Here is a 13,381-nt window from a genome sequence, read left to right on the forward strand (position 1 = left end):
GTGCAGAACAGAATAAGGATTAGGGTTAAGACATTTTTTTTATTTGTTTCATTAGAGTATCTCTGGGTAGGGTAAATATCTGAAAGATGGTTGATGCAACATTGCAATCCAAGTCTTTGAGATATGCATGTGATGTGTATCAAAGAGGGGAGGGACTTAGATCATGATGCCCTGCCCACAGTCCTGCAAATTTTGTTCCTAATGAGACCCAGGATGGATGGAATTTGTTAAACAATCTGAAGTGCATACATCAGACCAAAAAAGAAATCAATTAGGATATCAAAGGAGCAATTGTTAAGAGTGCCATCTATTAATCAAATGTGAGATCTGAAGCACAGCTACCTCACAAGTAAAAAAGAAGAGCTGGGCATAAATGATTGTTTGGAATTTCCTGGGAAAGTTTTGGATGAAATCTCTGGGTTTCTCTAAAGAAAGGAAAATGCATAGCTCAGAATGAAAATTGATAGAAGTCTCTGTGAACACGGACATCCTTGAAAAAACCAGTGGGATTTAATTGAAACATGGGAAGATAGGGCAGCAATAAAGGGATGAGAGCTGATGGAATAATGAAATATGAGGCATTCCCACAACACTGCTTGGGCATCTCATAATTTAATGAACCAGAACTCCACATTCCATCCACAAGGCATTGCCTTCCTGAGTCCATCTGAATATAAGAATATATATTCATTTCTGCATACAAGTCACATCTTCTACAAAGTAAACAATCCTTGCATCAAGAAAAGGAAGCTAAATGATCAGGGAATCCCATGAAAAGTAATAAATAAACTATAGCCAGGGACAAGACTAATTGAAACAAAACTGGCCTACTGATCCTGAGATAATCTCTGGCAAATATCTGGGGGGGGGGGGAACTGGAAATAAGTTAATAGGAATGTAACTTTTATAATATGAAATCACCAGTTAGATCACCATCTTCCTTGAAGATTTAAAGCTTATGAAATGCACAGCTATCATTGAATTGAATTGAATTGAATTCAACTGAATTGAATTGAATTGAATTGAATTGAATTGAATTGAATTGAATACTTTATTTGGCCAAGTGTAATTAGACACACAAGGAATTTGTCTCCGGTACAGAAGCATTCAGTATGCATGCAAAACAACAGAATAATGACAATCATCATCATCATCATCATCATCATCATCATCATCATCATCATCATCATACCAATAAGAAGGGGAGTAAACAAGATAATAAAAATATAAATTATAATACTACAGCCTTACTACATGGGTAAATTCACATAAATGTTAGACAGCAGTGTGAGCTTTGGAGAGGCTTCATATCATTTGGGAATTGCACACATGAATTCAAAAATCTTCAAGGCCACAATACAATTAATAAATATAAAAGTAGATGCCCTTCAATAATTCCTAATAGATTGGACATGATGTGTCTCTCAAAACTTGTATCCCATGCCAACATTGCCATCAACTAATTTTCTTTTCTTTTCTACTAGCTCTTTTCATCCAGGTGCTAATCTTGTCCAGACCAAGTAATAACAATGGCTGGGAAAGTGCAGATAAATAAATGCCAGACCTGGTTCAGAATATAAAGAAAATCATGCTCAGCCAAATGATTGTGAATTTACATTCTCCTATCAAGTTTTCCATGTTTTATTCAAAAAATCTTCTTCTGAACATCTAAACAAATTCCATATTCTTCCGCTATAAATCCCTGTCCTAAGAATTCTAATCCAGTGAAGTACAAAGACTTTTAAGGGCTCTTTTAAGACTTCAAGTAGATGAAAGATGTGGAATGTTCTGAATGCATTAGAATTGTGAAATCCCATAACATGTCTGACAATTTTCTTACAATTTTCCTGTTCATAAGAGCCAAGAAACAGTTTTATAGGAACTTAATCTGATAAAATGCTGTCAAAATAACTAATGATCATTTCTGTGGATATTCATCTGGAGGAGTAATTTTTCCCAACATTGCAACAAGGTCTTCACCATTTTCATAAACCAATAACATTTATAGCCATGATGGCACAGTGATTAGAATGCAGTACTGCAGGGTAACTCTGCCATTTGCCAGCAGACTGATCCTGACTAGCCCACGATTGATGCAGCCTTCCATCCTTCTGAGGTCGGTAAAATGAGGACCCAAATTGTTGGGGGAAATATGCTGGCTCTGTTAACTGCTTGAGTAGGCTATGAAGCATTGTGAAGCAATATATAAGTCTGCTAATGCTATTGCTATAGATTTTGGATAATTATTTCAAAGAAAAGAAAAGGTGGAACCCATATATGAAGGGCACAGGGTAGCAAGAATTTTGCTCACATACTCCTCAGTTAAAATGTACAAGTTATTGTTATTGGCAATTATGAAGCCTACTGCTCTACATATATGTTTGCAACCAGATTTAAAGTTTATATCACTATGCTTAGCAAAATATGGCAGGATGTTCTCTTTTTTTTTTCATTTTAAGGGGGTTTGCCAAATTCTACTGCATTTATTCCAGTGTTTTGATTTTATATCCTAGCAGTTTCTGTTTACAAAGAAAGCAGAGACCTTTCCACTGCCCAGTGATATCCTGTTGCTTCCTAAACCCTTTCTGGATTTTCCTCTATTTCTTTGTGTGCCCATCCGTATAATCTTTCTACAGAAGCAACATGAGAAAAGAGCAAACATTGGTTTCCTGGCAAGCAAGAGTATAATTTTGGTAGATGAAGTATGCTGCACTCTTCAAATTTCTCCTCCTAAATACTTTGGGCCCTATTACTGTCTCTCCGTTGATTCAGTGGCAGGTTCCCATGGGGATCGTGCACAGTTAGCAAAAGCATATAGTCACTAAGCCCAGGAGCCAAAATGTCTCTGGTATATAAATAGAATCTCAGTATTCTTTTAGGGGTTTCTTATGGCATGCATTCAATGACATTAAATGAATACCGTTGATTCACCCAACCAGTGGTCCTTTCTAATAAGACACACATCAGGATAATTAAGTCACCATCTCACAAATGCATTTTCCAGGCTGGAGGTCCTAATTCCAACAGTTCAGGGACACAAGATATGAAGCAAATTAAGCAAGGGACACCTGAAGGAAGCAGTAAAAGGTAATGACAGAAGTTGAGGATCAGCGACCCTAAATTTTGCCTTCCAAGTAAGTCATAATGAAGAATGTACCATTTCTTGGTGTATGGAATGCATAACTATTTATTGGGAAAGAAAGATTATTGTAAACCAAAGATGCAACTCTTTGGCTGAAGCAAGCAAATTGTAGACAAATGACTACATGGAAGGGACTTGCTATGTATCTATGAATGTAGAATGGGGCACGAAATGTAATATCAATAAAGTAAAATCAATTAAGTAAAAATTGAAAGCTGCAAAGGCATATAGTGATTCTCAATCTGAATATGGTGACAGTCTACCTTTTCACTTTCAGATTCTTTTTCTTGAAAATAGCTAATTTATTCTGGCAAATGATTCTGAAATAGCTTGTTTGGATTGCTGATGATGATGCTGTAAGTTAATGTACGCACACAAGAAAGCAGAATATCCATACGGTATATCAAAATGCACATGCTTATGTGATTCCATAACCCATGTATAGGTTAGTCTGAAAAAGTTTGAATAGCACAAACTGATCTTGTGAACTTTCATGGCTGAAAGTAGGCCTGAATCTGGGCTTGTCCAGTTCTAGCCCAACTTCTGGACCAATACATCACAATGGTTCTTCACACTACACTGGCTTTCTGTGCAATTGTTGAAATTTACATTAAAAAACAAAAATGAGTTTTAAAAAAGAGCATTTACACATCACTATGTGAAAGTTACAGACAGCTATGCCTGCTACATAAGTTACTTCTGCAAAAATTCTGTTTTCTCTTTCACAAATAATCGGATGAGTAGAATATACTTGTCTAAATATTTTGCTTAGGCCTTAGGTATTATGGAAGTGGGTCAACAATCCTGATTCAGCTAGGGGCATCCAGGGGGGTAGGTGTAGGGTTTACAACAATATTTTTCAAGCTTGGCAACTTTAAGATGTGTGGACTTCAACTCCCAGAATTGCCCAGCCAGCATTTGAAAAACAGTGATTTAGAGATATGTAATATTTGAATTTGATAAATTCAACAAGAAAGTTGAAACATATAAACAAGAAAGTTTTATATATGGCATAGAGAGCCTTTCTGTACCTGTCTACTGTTCCTTAGAGGAATGGTGTCTTTTTTGTAATTCAAAAGGGGGATAGGAAAATATGCTCCTGAGTTCTAGAAACATTACAGAGACAGCCACGGAATACTGTCCAGTCATCACCCTTGAAACACAATCAGATCTTTTCTTGAATCCGTACGCCTGCCATGCCAGCCCAGGAAATGGCATGGCTCCTTTAAGGAACAGGTGCCAGGCATAGCCAGATCAGAAGTATTTACATTGAGCTTGAATATTGCACACCTCTGACTTTCAGGTTTTTTCAGGCCCGAGTTAAAGGCCAACAAATAAAAAATAAACATTAAACCTATTTTAGAGCTTCACTTTGTGTTTTCTTTTTCAACCACTACTTTCAGTAATACTGGTCAGAGATGGAATTTAAAATAAAATGTACCCTGAATCCTGGTGATCCTAGACAGAGGATCCTAGACAGAGTGAAATTTGTCTAACAAGTTTAGAAATTGTATAAGATGTCCAAGAGGCAGTTTTTCCCATTTTTTTAGCATTAAAAATGGCAGGCTTATTGAAAGTATGTGTTTCTGCTGCTTAATGATTGGAACTGCAGAAAAAAATAGACTTTTTAAAGAGCTCTGTACTGCTATAAACACATTGGTTTATAAAGGTTAGAAAAAGGAAGACGACTTCTCTCAACCATCTTATTCAATTGTAATATAAATCAAGACGCTGCCTAGGCCAATTCAGCAAATTAAAGTTATATTTTTAAAAAATAAAATTCCATCTAGAAAAGTACATGAAACAGGAAGTAGCAAAATGGAACAATTTTACTCTATTTCATTATTCCCTTAAAAATGGCATAGGAAAAGGGTTTAGAGGTGAATTGCCAATCTTGAAGCAGAGGTTTCCCTATGTTTCATTTATTTATGAAATATATATGCCACCTGTTGTGTAGCCAGTTCTTTACAGGCATTGAGCGAGATGGAAGGTTCAAAACAGCAACATGCTTTATTGAAGGTCAAACAGAACAGAAACAACAAGGGAGCTGCTGCGCAGCTATTTATATGGTTGGCCGATAGGCGGCAACCAATAGGTTTGAAGCATAGGTTTCCTGCCCAAAGACCTACTTAGCTGGCTGGAGACAACCAGTCTGGGCTGGCTAGCAACCATTACAACATACCCATGAACTAGCACTTAGCAATTGAATGCAAGCAATTAGCAAGCAGTGCAACAAGAGCAAACACTTACAACATATACAAAAGGCCAATACATTACACCACCAAATTTTGAATTTATTGTATTGTATGTCAAGACTACCCTGGAACATTCAAGGAATAATACTATAGCTTTTTTTCAGCATAATACATTTTGTTTAATGCTAAGTGAGAAGTAGAAAGAGGATGAGACTCACTCATCAAAAATTTTAGAAAGATTCCCAGTTCAAAACATTTGCAGAAATTCTATTTTCCTATAGTTCTTTTAGATAATTTTCAATGGCCATAATAACATATTTGCTACTTCTAATTTAACTACTGTTTGGATTTGTCTTTTGGCTTCTATTATCTTTCCTTTTTTTCTTTTTTGGGAATTTTTCTTCCAGAATTACATGGAAAACCCATGTTCAATAAAATAAATCAAGTTTTCCCAGAGTTGGCACCTAGTCTCCATTCCAAGTATCCAAAGGACTGTGGCTATTTCCTCAATCTATATAGAATGAACTGATTTCTAAATTATGTTGAAAGAACAATAATACTGAAAAGTATGTTGCCATGTTTAATGTTTAAACCTTTCTCAGGTTAAATCTCAGCATCTTAAAACTGGGCTGACTTGTTATCCTGAATTTTGCAATTGTACAATCCTTTGTGTTCTCTGAGCTTGTGTTAACCTTGATTGTTTCCTTGCAGATAATCCATTACCTGTATAGGTAACATTATCAGTTCTAATGAGTGTGAGGTTTGCTCCCTGTTTAGGAGTAGTTTACCCTGCCAATGTTGTGGGAGAGCGGTTATCTCCTTGGTAGTTCCTTCATTAGGCTGTTATTAACTGTTTAAGGGTTTGTCTGTTTTTAATCCTTATATTAATGTCTCCTTATCTGGGTAGTAATTGCACTGTAGTTTTTCCCCCTTGTAGCTTTTCATTGTCTATTTTGAATGATGTGTGAATTTTGTTTATCTCTATGTGCCTATTGATAGCTGATTTGTCTGAGTACCAATGTAGGAAATGACCAGATTGAGCCTGAGGGAGGGGTCAAACATATCATCAGTGTTGAGTCCCTTTCTACCCACAAGAGATCTAAATCCAGCCCACCTAGAATTCCACTGAGTCTTATCTACTGCCAATTTGCTTTGACCTTTAGTAGTTCAGATTCTTGTACAGAGCTTAAGTTTGCAATAAACCTATATATACATTTGAACTGCCTGGAATCCTGATTTCATGTGCTTGACAACAAAGCTTCCAGGAATTTCCTAGCTTTTCTGGATTTAGCTTTTGTAATTTTGTAATTATTTATTTGTAATTATCTGAAGCAGAAAGCAGATTTCAGGTTTTTAAAAAACAAAGAAACCTACAACATCTGATCCATTAAATATATGAGTCAGTTGAAATTATAAAATATCTAATGATGTTTCTCAAGTACTGAGATCCTATTGGATCCAGGCACACCAGAGAAGGGAAGAAACTTTAACTATCAGGTTCCCAAACTAATTAAGTTGCTGGATTAACCCATGATTTCATGATAGCTTACCAGCAAAACTAGATTCAATCAATTAATAGATTCAGATGGAGAAAGCTGTTAGTTAAACTTTCCAACTCTTAGTCAGCTGGCACCATCTTTTGCACTGATGCACATTCTCACTCACACAGTGCAATAGCAAGTGAAGAAGAAGAAAAATTACACAGGACATTGTTTCTCAAACCACCATACTGGTTTATTACTAGCTTGTCTTAATCTTATGTTTTTATCCCCTCTACAGCTTAGTTTTGAAACACTTTATTTATAGAATTACCGACAATATGTTCATATAAACTAATTATCTCTATTTCTTTGATCAAAGCTAATTTTCCACTCAGCTTGCATCTCTGGAATGAGAGGAGAGGAAATGACTTCAGATCCCAACCCTGAGTATCTTAGGCTTTTATGGGATACTACAAGTCATGCAGAATTGCTTAAGGAACTTGAATGAAGCCATATGAATCCAGAATAAAGTTTTTTAGACACTATAGAAGCATTTATACCACACTTTTCCCAAGGCTTATAAGAACTCTATAAGACAAATTATTATGGTTTCTTTTCTGTATTATTGTTTTTCTTTGCATCTGGACTGGGGGATCAAGAAAGTTAAGAAGGTAGCCAGAATTGTGACATTGAAGCCTTGTCCTTCTTATATGTGACAAGTTGTAATGTAGTTTCATTTGGGTTGAGCATGTCATGTGAAACATGTAAATTTTGGTTTATTTGATAATAAGAATAGTCTTGATAGTTGAAAATGCAAAGAATCTACAAGTTCTAGTTATAAAAGTAAAAAAAGCATATTGGAAAAACTAAAATTAAATATAAACTAATAACATTATGTACAATAATCAGCTTTAGAATTGACAATAAAATATTCAAGTGATAGATAGCTTCTGCCTTAGGATCAAACATCAATAATAAAGGAACAAGTAGTCAAGTAATATGCCATAGGTAGAGCAAACACGAATGCCTGATATTTGGATATTGGAATGTATCTATACTTATAAAAGCCAGGATTGTAGAGGCAATGGTTGTCTCTGTGATACTCAATGGAAACAAAAATGGACTTTGAAGAAACAGGATAGAAAGAATAATGATGTTTTGAACTTGAGAACAGTCAGGAGAATACCATGGACAGCCAACAAAACAACAAATAGATCATAGAACATATGAATTCAGAGATCAAGCACAAAGTTTAAATTATTCTCCTTTGGGCACATAATGTGAAGACATGGCTCCCTAGAGAAAACTCTAATGCTGTGAAAGGTGGAAAGGAAAAGAAAAGGACAATCCAGCAATGAGATGGATGGACTCAGTTACAATGGTGATTGCTGTGTCCTGAAAGACCATTTTAGGGACAAGTGGCATGGAAAAAAAATCTATCTATCTATCTATCTATCTATCTATCTATCTATCTATCTATCTATCTATCTATCTAGTTGCTAGGAGTCAATACCAACTTGATTTCACATAATCATTCAATAAATCAATTTGAGAAACCATAGTTAAAAAAACCATGAGAAACCAAACTCTGGAAACCAATTACAATTTTCAAATGATCTTATAACAAATTAGCAAGTGACTTATTAGCTATCAAACTAGAATGAATATAATTTCCATTTTTTTCTTCTCATACAACAGCCAATCTTCTAAAATATAGTTCTTATTGTTATAATAAAAAAGATCTCTATTGAATACTAACAATTGAATAATAACAAAAACTGCTAAACACAAAGCATAAATAAAAACACTATAAGATCACGATTTAGTAATGAATTCTCCTCTTCCCTTCTGTTTTTCTCACCTCTATCTACAACTTATGTACATATTTATACTTTGTATTAAATATCAAAGATTATTGCTAGTAACTATTTAAAACCTTTTGAATATTTTTGTATTAATCTCATAAACTTCTTCAAAACTATATTCTACATCTCTAAATTTGCTCTGCTGAGCAATATACAGTATATATAATACACATATTGCTTAAATTTGGTGAAAAATCTGTTATGGATATGTACTGTCAATTTTGCCATTGCTACATATTCTTCTATTTTGGTCTCCAGTTTTGTATTATTGGCAAACTTCCTCTTTACTAATATTGTGCCTAATTTGTTCGACATAAATCTTAGTAGATTGTAATATTTGTTATTTATGTTTTCAGACCTAATAAAAGTATTTGTGGTTTCAGTGTGAGCTTTATTTTTAGCATCTGAATATGTTGTTATATTTCTTTCCAATACTTTGAATTTTTTTTTACATAACTACCACATATGACAAAGCATTCCTTCTAACTTGGTAATTACTGACAGAGTTATGTGCCATCTGTAAAGCATTTCATATAATTTATAAATTATAAATCAGAGTAAGTTTTAAATAAAAAGTCCCATAGCTCTTCAAATAAATTGTCATAGTATAATAATGGCAAATGAATGGGAAGTAGCCAATTTTAACTGGACCATGGTGAAAAGGTTATACTGGAAGTACCTGTTTTCTTTTTCCTGTTAGGAGGGCTCTCCAAACACATTGTCCCCAATTGATATAAAGCTGCTGTTAGTCACATAAGTTGTTTTATGCTTATAGGTTTCCTCTCCAAAAATGATGCTCTTGTTTCTTCTTCACAGCTAAGAGCATGGGTGTCTACACCCATAGATTCAGGCTGAATGTTCACAATAACAGCAGTTGACCAATAACAGCAGTTGACACTGATCACAAAGAGAAGTAGCTGTGGCCTTCTCCTTGCAGAATGGGTTTGAAGTTGAGTTGACACTATCAGAATGTTTTAATCGGGATATCTGAACCAAACACAGGCTTGTCTCAATGAATCCTTGAAATTGTTCCAAGTTAGGAAGGTAGGATGAGGAATAAATTTTAATTAACTTTTTTTTTAAAAAAAGGAAAATATGCATATAGAATTATTCGTCCATTGTGCAAATTATACAATATGCCACTTTGCTCTAAATAAGACAATTTTTTCAACCAGAGATCTTGTCAAGAACCAGTATTGACTCAAGTTCTATCAATTCCCTAATGTAATATCTGATCAAAAATCTCTTAAGAAACAAAAACTGTTCTCCCTTAAAATTGAGGAAGCGTCTCAGTGCAAAGGAGCTGGGCATGGAAGAAGAACCAAATTAAATTATACTAATAAATAAAGTTCTTGGTTTCTGCTTGAATATTACATAAAAACAGTGAAATTGTATACAAATATAGTCAAAACTGACACTCTTTTACCAAAATCTGCTGGCTGAACTTTGTCCCTGGTAAAGTTGGAATAAAACTATGGAAATCAAAATCTGTGTTTTATATGCCATTGACAATCGGTCATATATTGAAGGGAAGATTTTTTCTTCCACCTTCCTGTCAAATGTCCTTGATTTGTAGGGTAGCAATGGCTCTACTGAAAAGAATGAATAGAGTATTTTGTCTCAATCCCAACATACTTTGCCCAAGGAACACTGGTTTGTGTAACTGTTATTCATTGTTTTAAATATTATGTGTAATATTCCAAAGCTGGCCAATTTGTACTTTTTATAGAAAAGGAAGTTAAAACATTACCATCATCTATAACCTCAGATGGAAAGTATAGCCAGTTGTGTTCAAGGATTTCTCATCTAAATCCTTGTTGCTTTTTGCAGATCTTTAAACCACCCTAATTGCTCTTTGAGACTCTGTGGATTCCCAAGTGTGCCTGAAATAGAATTTTTCTGCCTATATATACAACCTGCTGATGAAAGCTAAAACGCTGAAATATCTTCAGCTGGCATATAGGCTCATTATTAGGCTGGAAAACATCCGGGGTTACAAAATGCACTTTTAATAATAAGTGGATATTGGGTATGTGCATCTTCAGTTGCTTGCTATTAAAAAATATCTGCCTAAATGAGCACTATGCGGTTCATTTTCTGCCCCGACTTTAATTTTGAGGATGTTATGCATCTTTGTGTATTTCATTAGGATCCTTGCTGTGACAAAATATTGGTACCAACATTTTCATTTCAGCAATGCTGAACGTGTGTCTAGAAAGTGAGTTTCATTTTCTACATTTGTGCTGGAGGCATCACTCAGTGATACAACATTGGATTTTCATTCCAGGTTTATTGGACTATCACATTTAAAAGAGGCAAGGCTGGGTGAATCCTCTTTCTGAAACTGCAATTCTGGCAGTTACTGTTCTAACACTACTGGGGGGTGCCAGGTTGAGAAACATCAAAACTGTCTCGGTATAAAGGGAGCATCGTAATATTCATATTCGGGTTGTACCCTGAAGCACAGCAGAGGTGCTGTGTTTTGGTTTGTTTCTTTTTCTTTTTATTTTTTGACAAGGAGTCTATTGTGAAATACATCATGTATACAACGTGGGCAATTATGGATGCAACAATACTTCCACCAAATCTTGGAGAAACAATTGTGGATACACAGCCAGAGGGCCACAGTGGGTGTGACAATGTTTACAAAAATAGTAGTTCAAAGATTGGCTTCTTTTAAATGGCAGTCTTGATGAACCAGTGTGGACCACTGATATGTTGCAGAGAGATTTTAAAGATTTTGTAACAATCCAGAGTAAGAAGGTGCATGTATCGACTGATTTACAAGAAAAGTTCACAGTTACCCCACTGCATGCTCTTTTCTTCCACTGCAAGCAGGTTGTGCAAGACTCTGTCAAATTTGCAACCCTGGTGAGAGGAAAGGGCTGAAAAACTCCGCCCTGGGCACCTCATTATTTGCCTTTTTAAAAATCCATACACTATAGAAATGGTATACTGTTATCACTGTGGCCCTGAAATAAGTCCTTTAAATTGTTAACATTGGTCTAGCTTCTGAAATTAATGTGCAATAAAAATATGAGATTTTAGAATCATACAGCTAGAAGGGCTCATTCTGAGTGTCAAATTCAACCTCCTGATCCATGTAGAAATCCATCTCAAAGCAAGATTTTAAAAAAGCTGTCTTTTTTTTACACATAATCAGTGAAGGAGAACTCACCATTTCCTTCAGTCAATAACCCTCTGCTGTAGAACTACTCCTAAGTTATAATACAGTAACATTAATAAAAGCAGCAGCAGCAACAGCTCAAATCAACTCACTGCAGCACTAAGGCCTCTTCACAGAAGGTTATTATAATCTACCATGCTAGTCAAGTAGGGTTGGTAGAGAGATGTTTTTCAGCTTCCTCAGGCTGGAAGAGAATGACTGACCTCAAATCACCCAGCCGGCTTTCAGGCCTAAGGAAGGACTAGAATCTGGGTCACCCTGTTCCTAGTCCAACCCCCTAAGCGGTATACCACACTGGTGCTTCCTTTCATATTCTCTCTCTCTCTCTCTCTCTCTCTGGATTATATCAATCCCTCCCTTCCCCACGGGCATTAGCAATTTGGTTCTTCGTTGATCCAAGAGATTGAATTGTTTTGCTCTCCACAGTGAATATAAATAAAGTTAAACTTTAAAAGGAACAGACTAGAAATTAGATGAACTGACAACAACAAATGAAATCCACCAGGGACTGGAAACATGCAACAATTTTGTGCCAGCCTGTAGCTTTTGGAGTGCAAATCTCCTGAGCTGTCTCAAGATTTATCTGTTCCCATCCAGAACAGTTATGCAAATCAGCATTCCCATCAGCAACACTGGGGAGCAGATGGAAAGGGCCTGAGGGAAGTTGGCATACAGGGAATCTCGTGTGTGCCTGATCCTCTCAGAAGATGTGCCTGTATATAATTCCCATAGTCTTACATTCAGAAAGTGATTATCTCAAAGTAAAATAGAATGGAATACTAATAGGTGGAATTCTGCCTGGGGATGTGCAGGCATTTCACTCTCATTAAAAACTGGGCAAAGCTGAGGTACAGAAAGTGTTTCTAATAGGGGTTCTTTGAGAAGAAGCGCTATTCGCAGGACTTGGAGAGGGTGGTTGTCATGCCATCGTGGAGTGGTCTTCTTGAAAACTTCACATCTTCAATCAAATGCTATTTCTCACCCTTCCATTGTTATGTCTCAAGTCCAGTCCATCAGATATAGCAAGCATAATCCTCAAAGGTGGACAAACACCATGTGCAGTCCTTGAACATGTTTTTTTCACTGAAACAAATCATGGGGTTTAATCACCATTTTGAAACAAAAAAATAATGGGCATACTATAGTGAGCCCCACAACTTCCTTGGCATGTATACAAAAATGTTCAATCTCCCACCCCACCCTAAATACTTTGAAAATCCCAGCCTTGCATACTTGCATGATGAAGATTTATCCTATTTGTGTCATTACTTCATCTACCATGCCTGTATCTCCCCACAGGGGCTACATGGACACACATACAATTTTAGCAACTTATCACCTTTTCTTAAAATACAACAAATGATCTCTTCTTCCCATATTCCACTCTTAAAACTTCTGCATTTCAGTCTGATCAGCAGAAGTCCTTTAAGGGTTACCAGAGACAACAATGTATCTATTTTAGCCTTTATCAAATAAATCAACTTTATATTCCTTCCTTTGCTTTTTAACAA

Source organism: Vipera ursinii (genome assembly GCF_947247035.1).
Source record: "Vipera ursinii genome assembly, chromosome: 2".
Taxonomy (NCBI): domain Eukaryota; kingdom Metazoa; phylum Chordata; class Lepidosauria; order Squamata; family Viperidae; genus Vipera; species Vipera ursinii.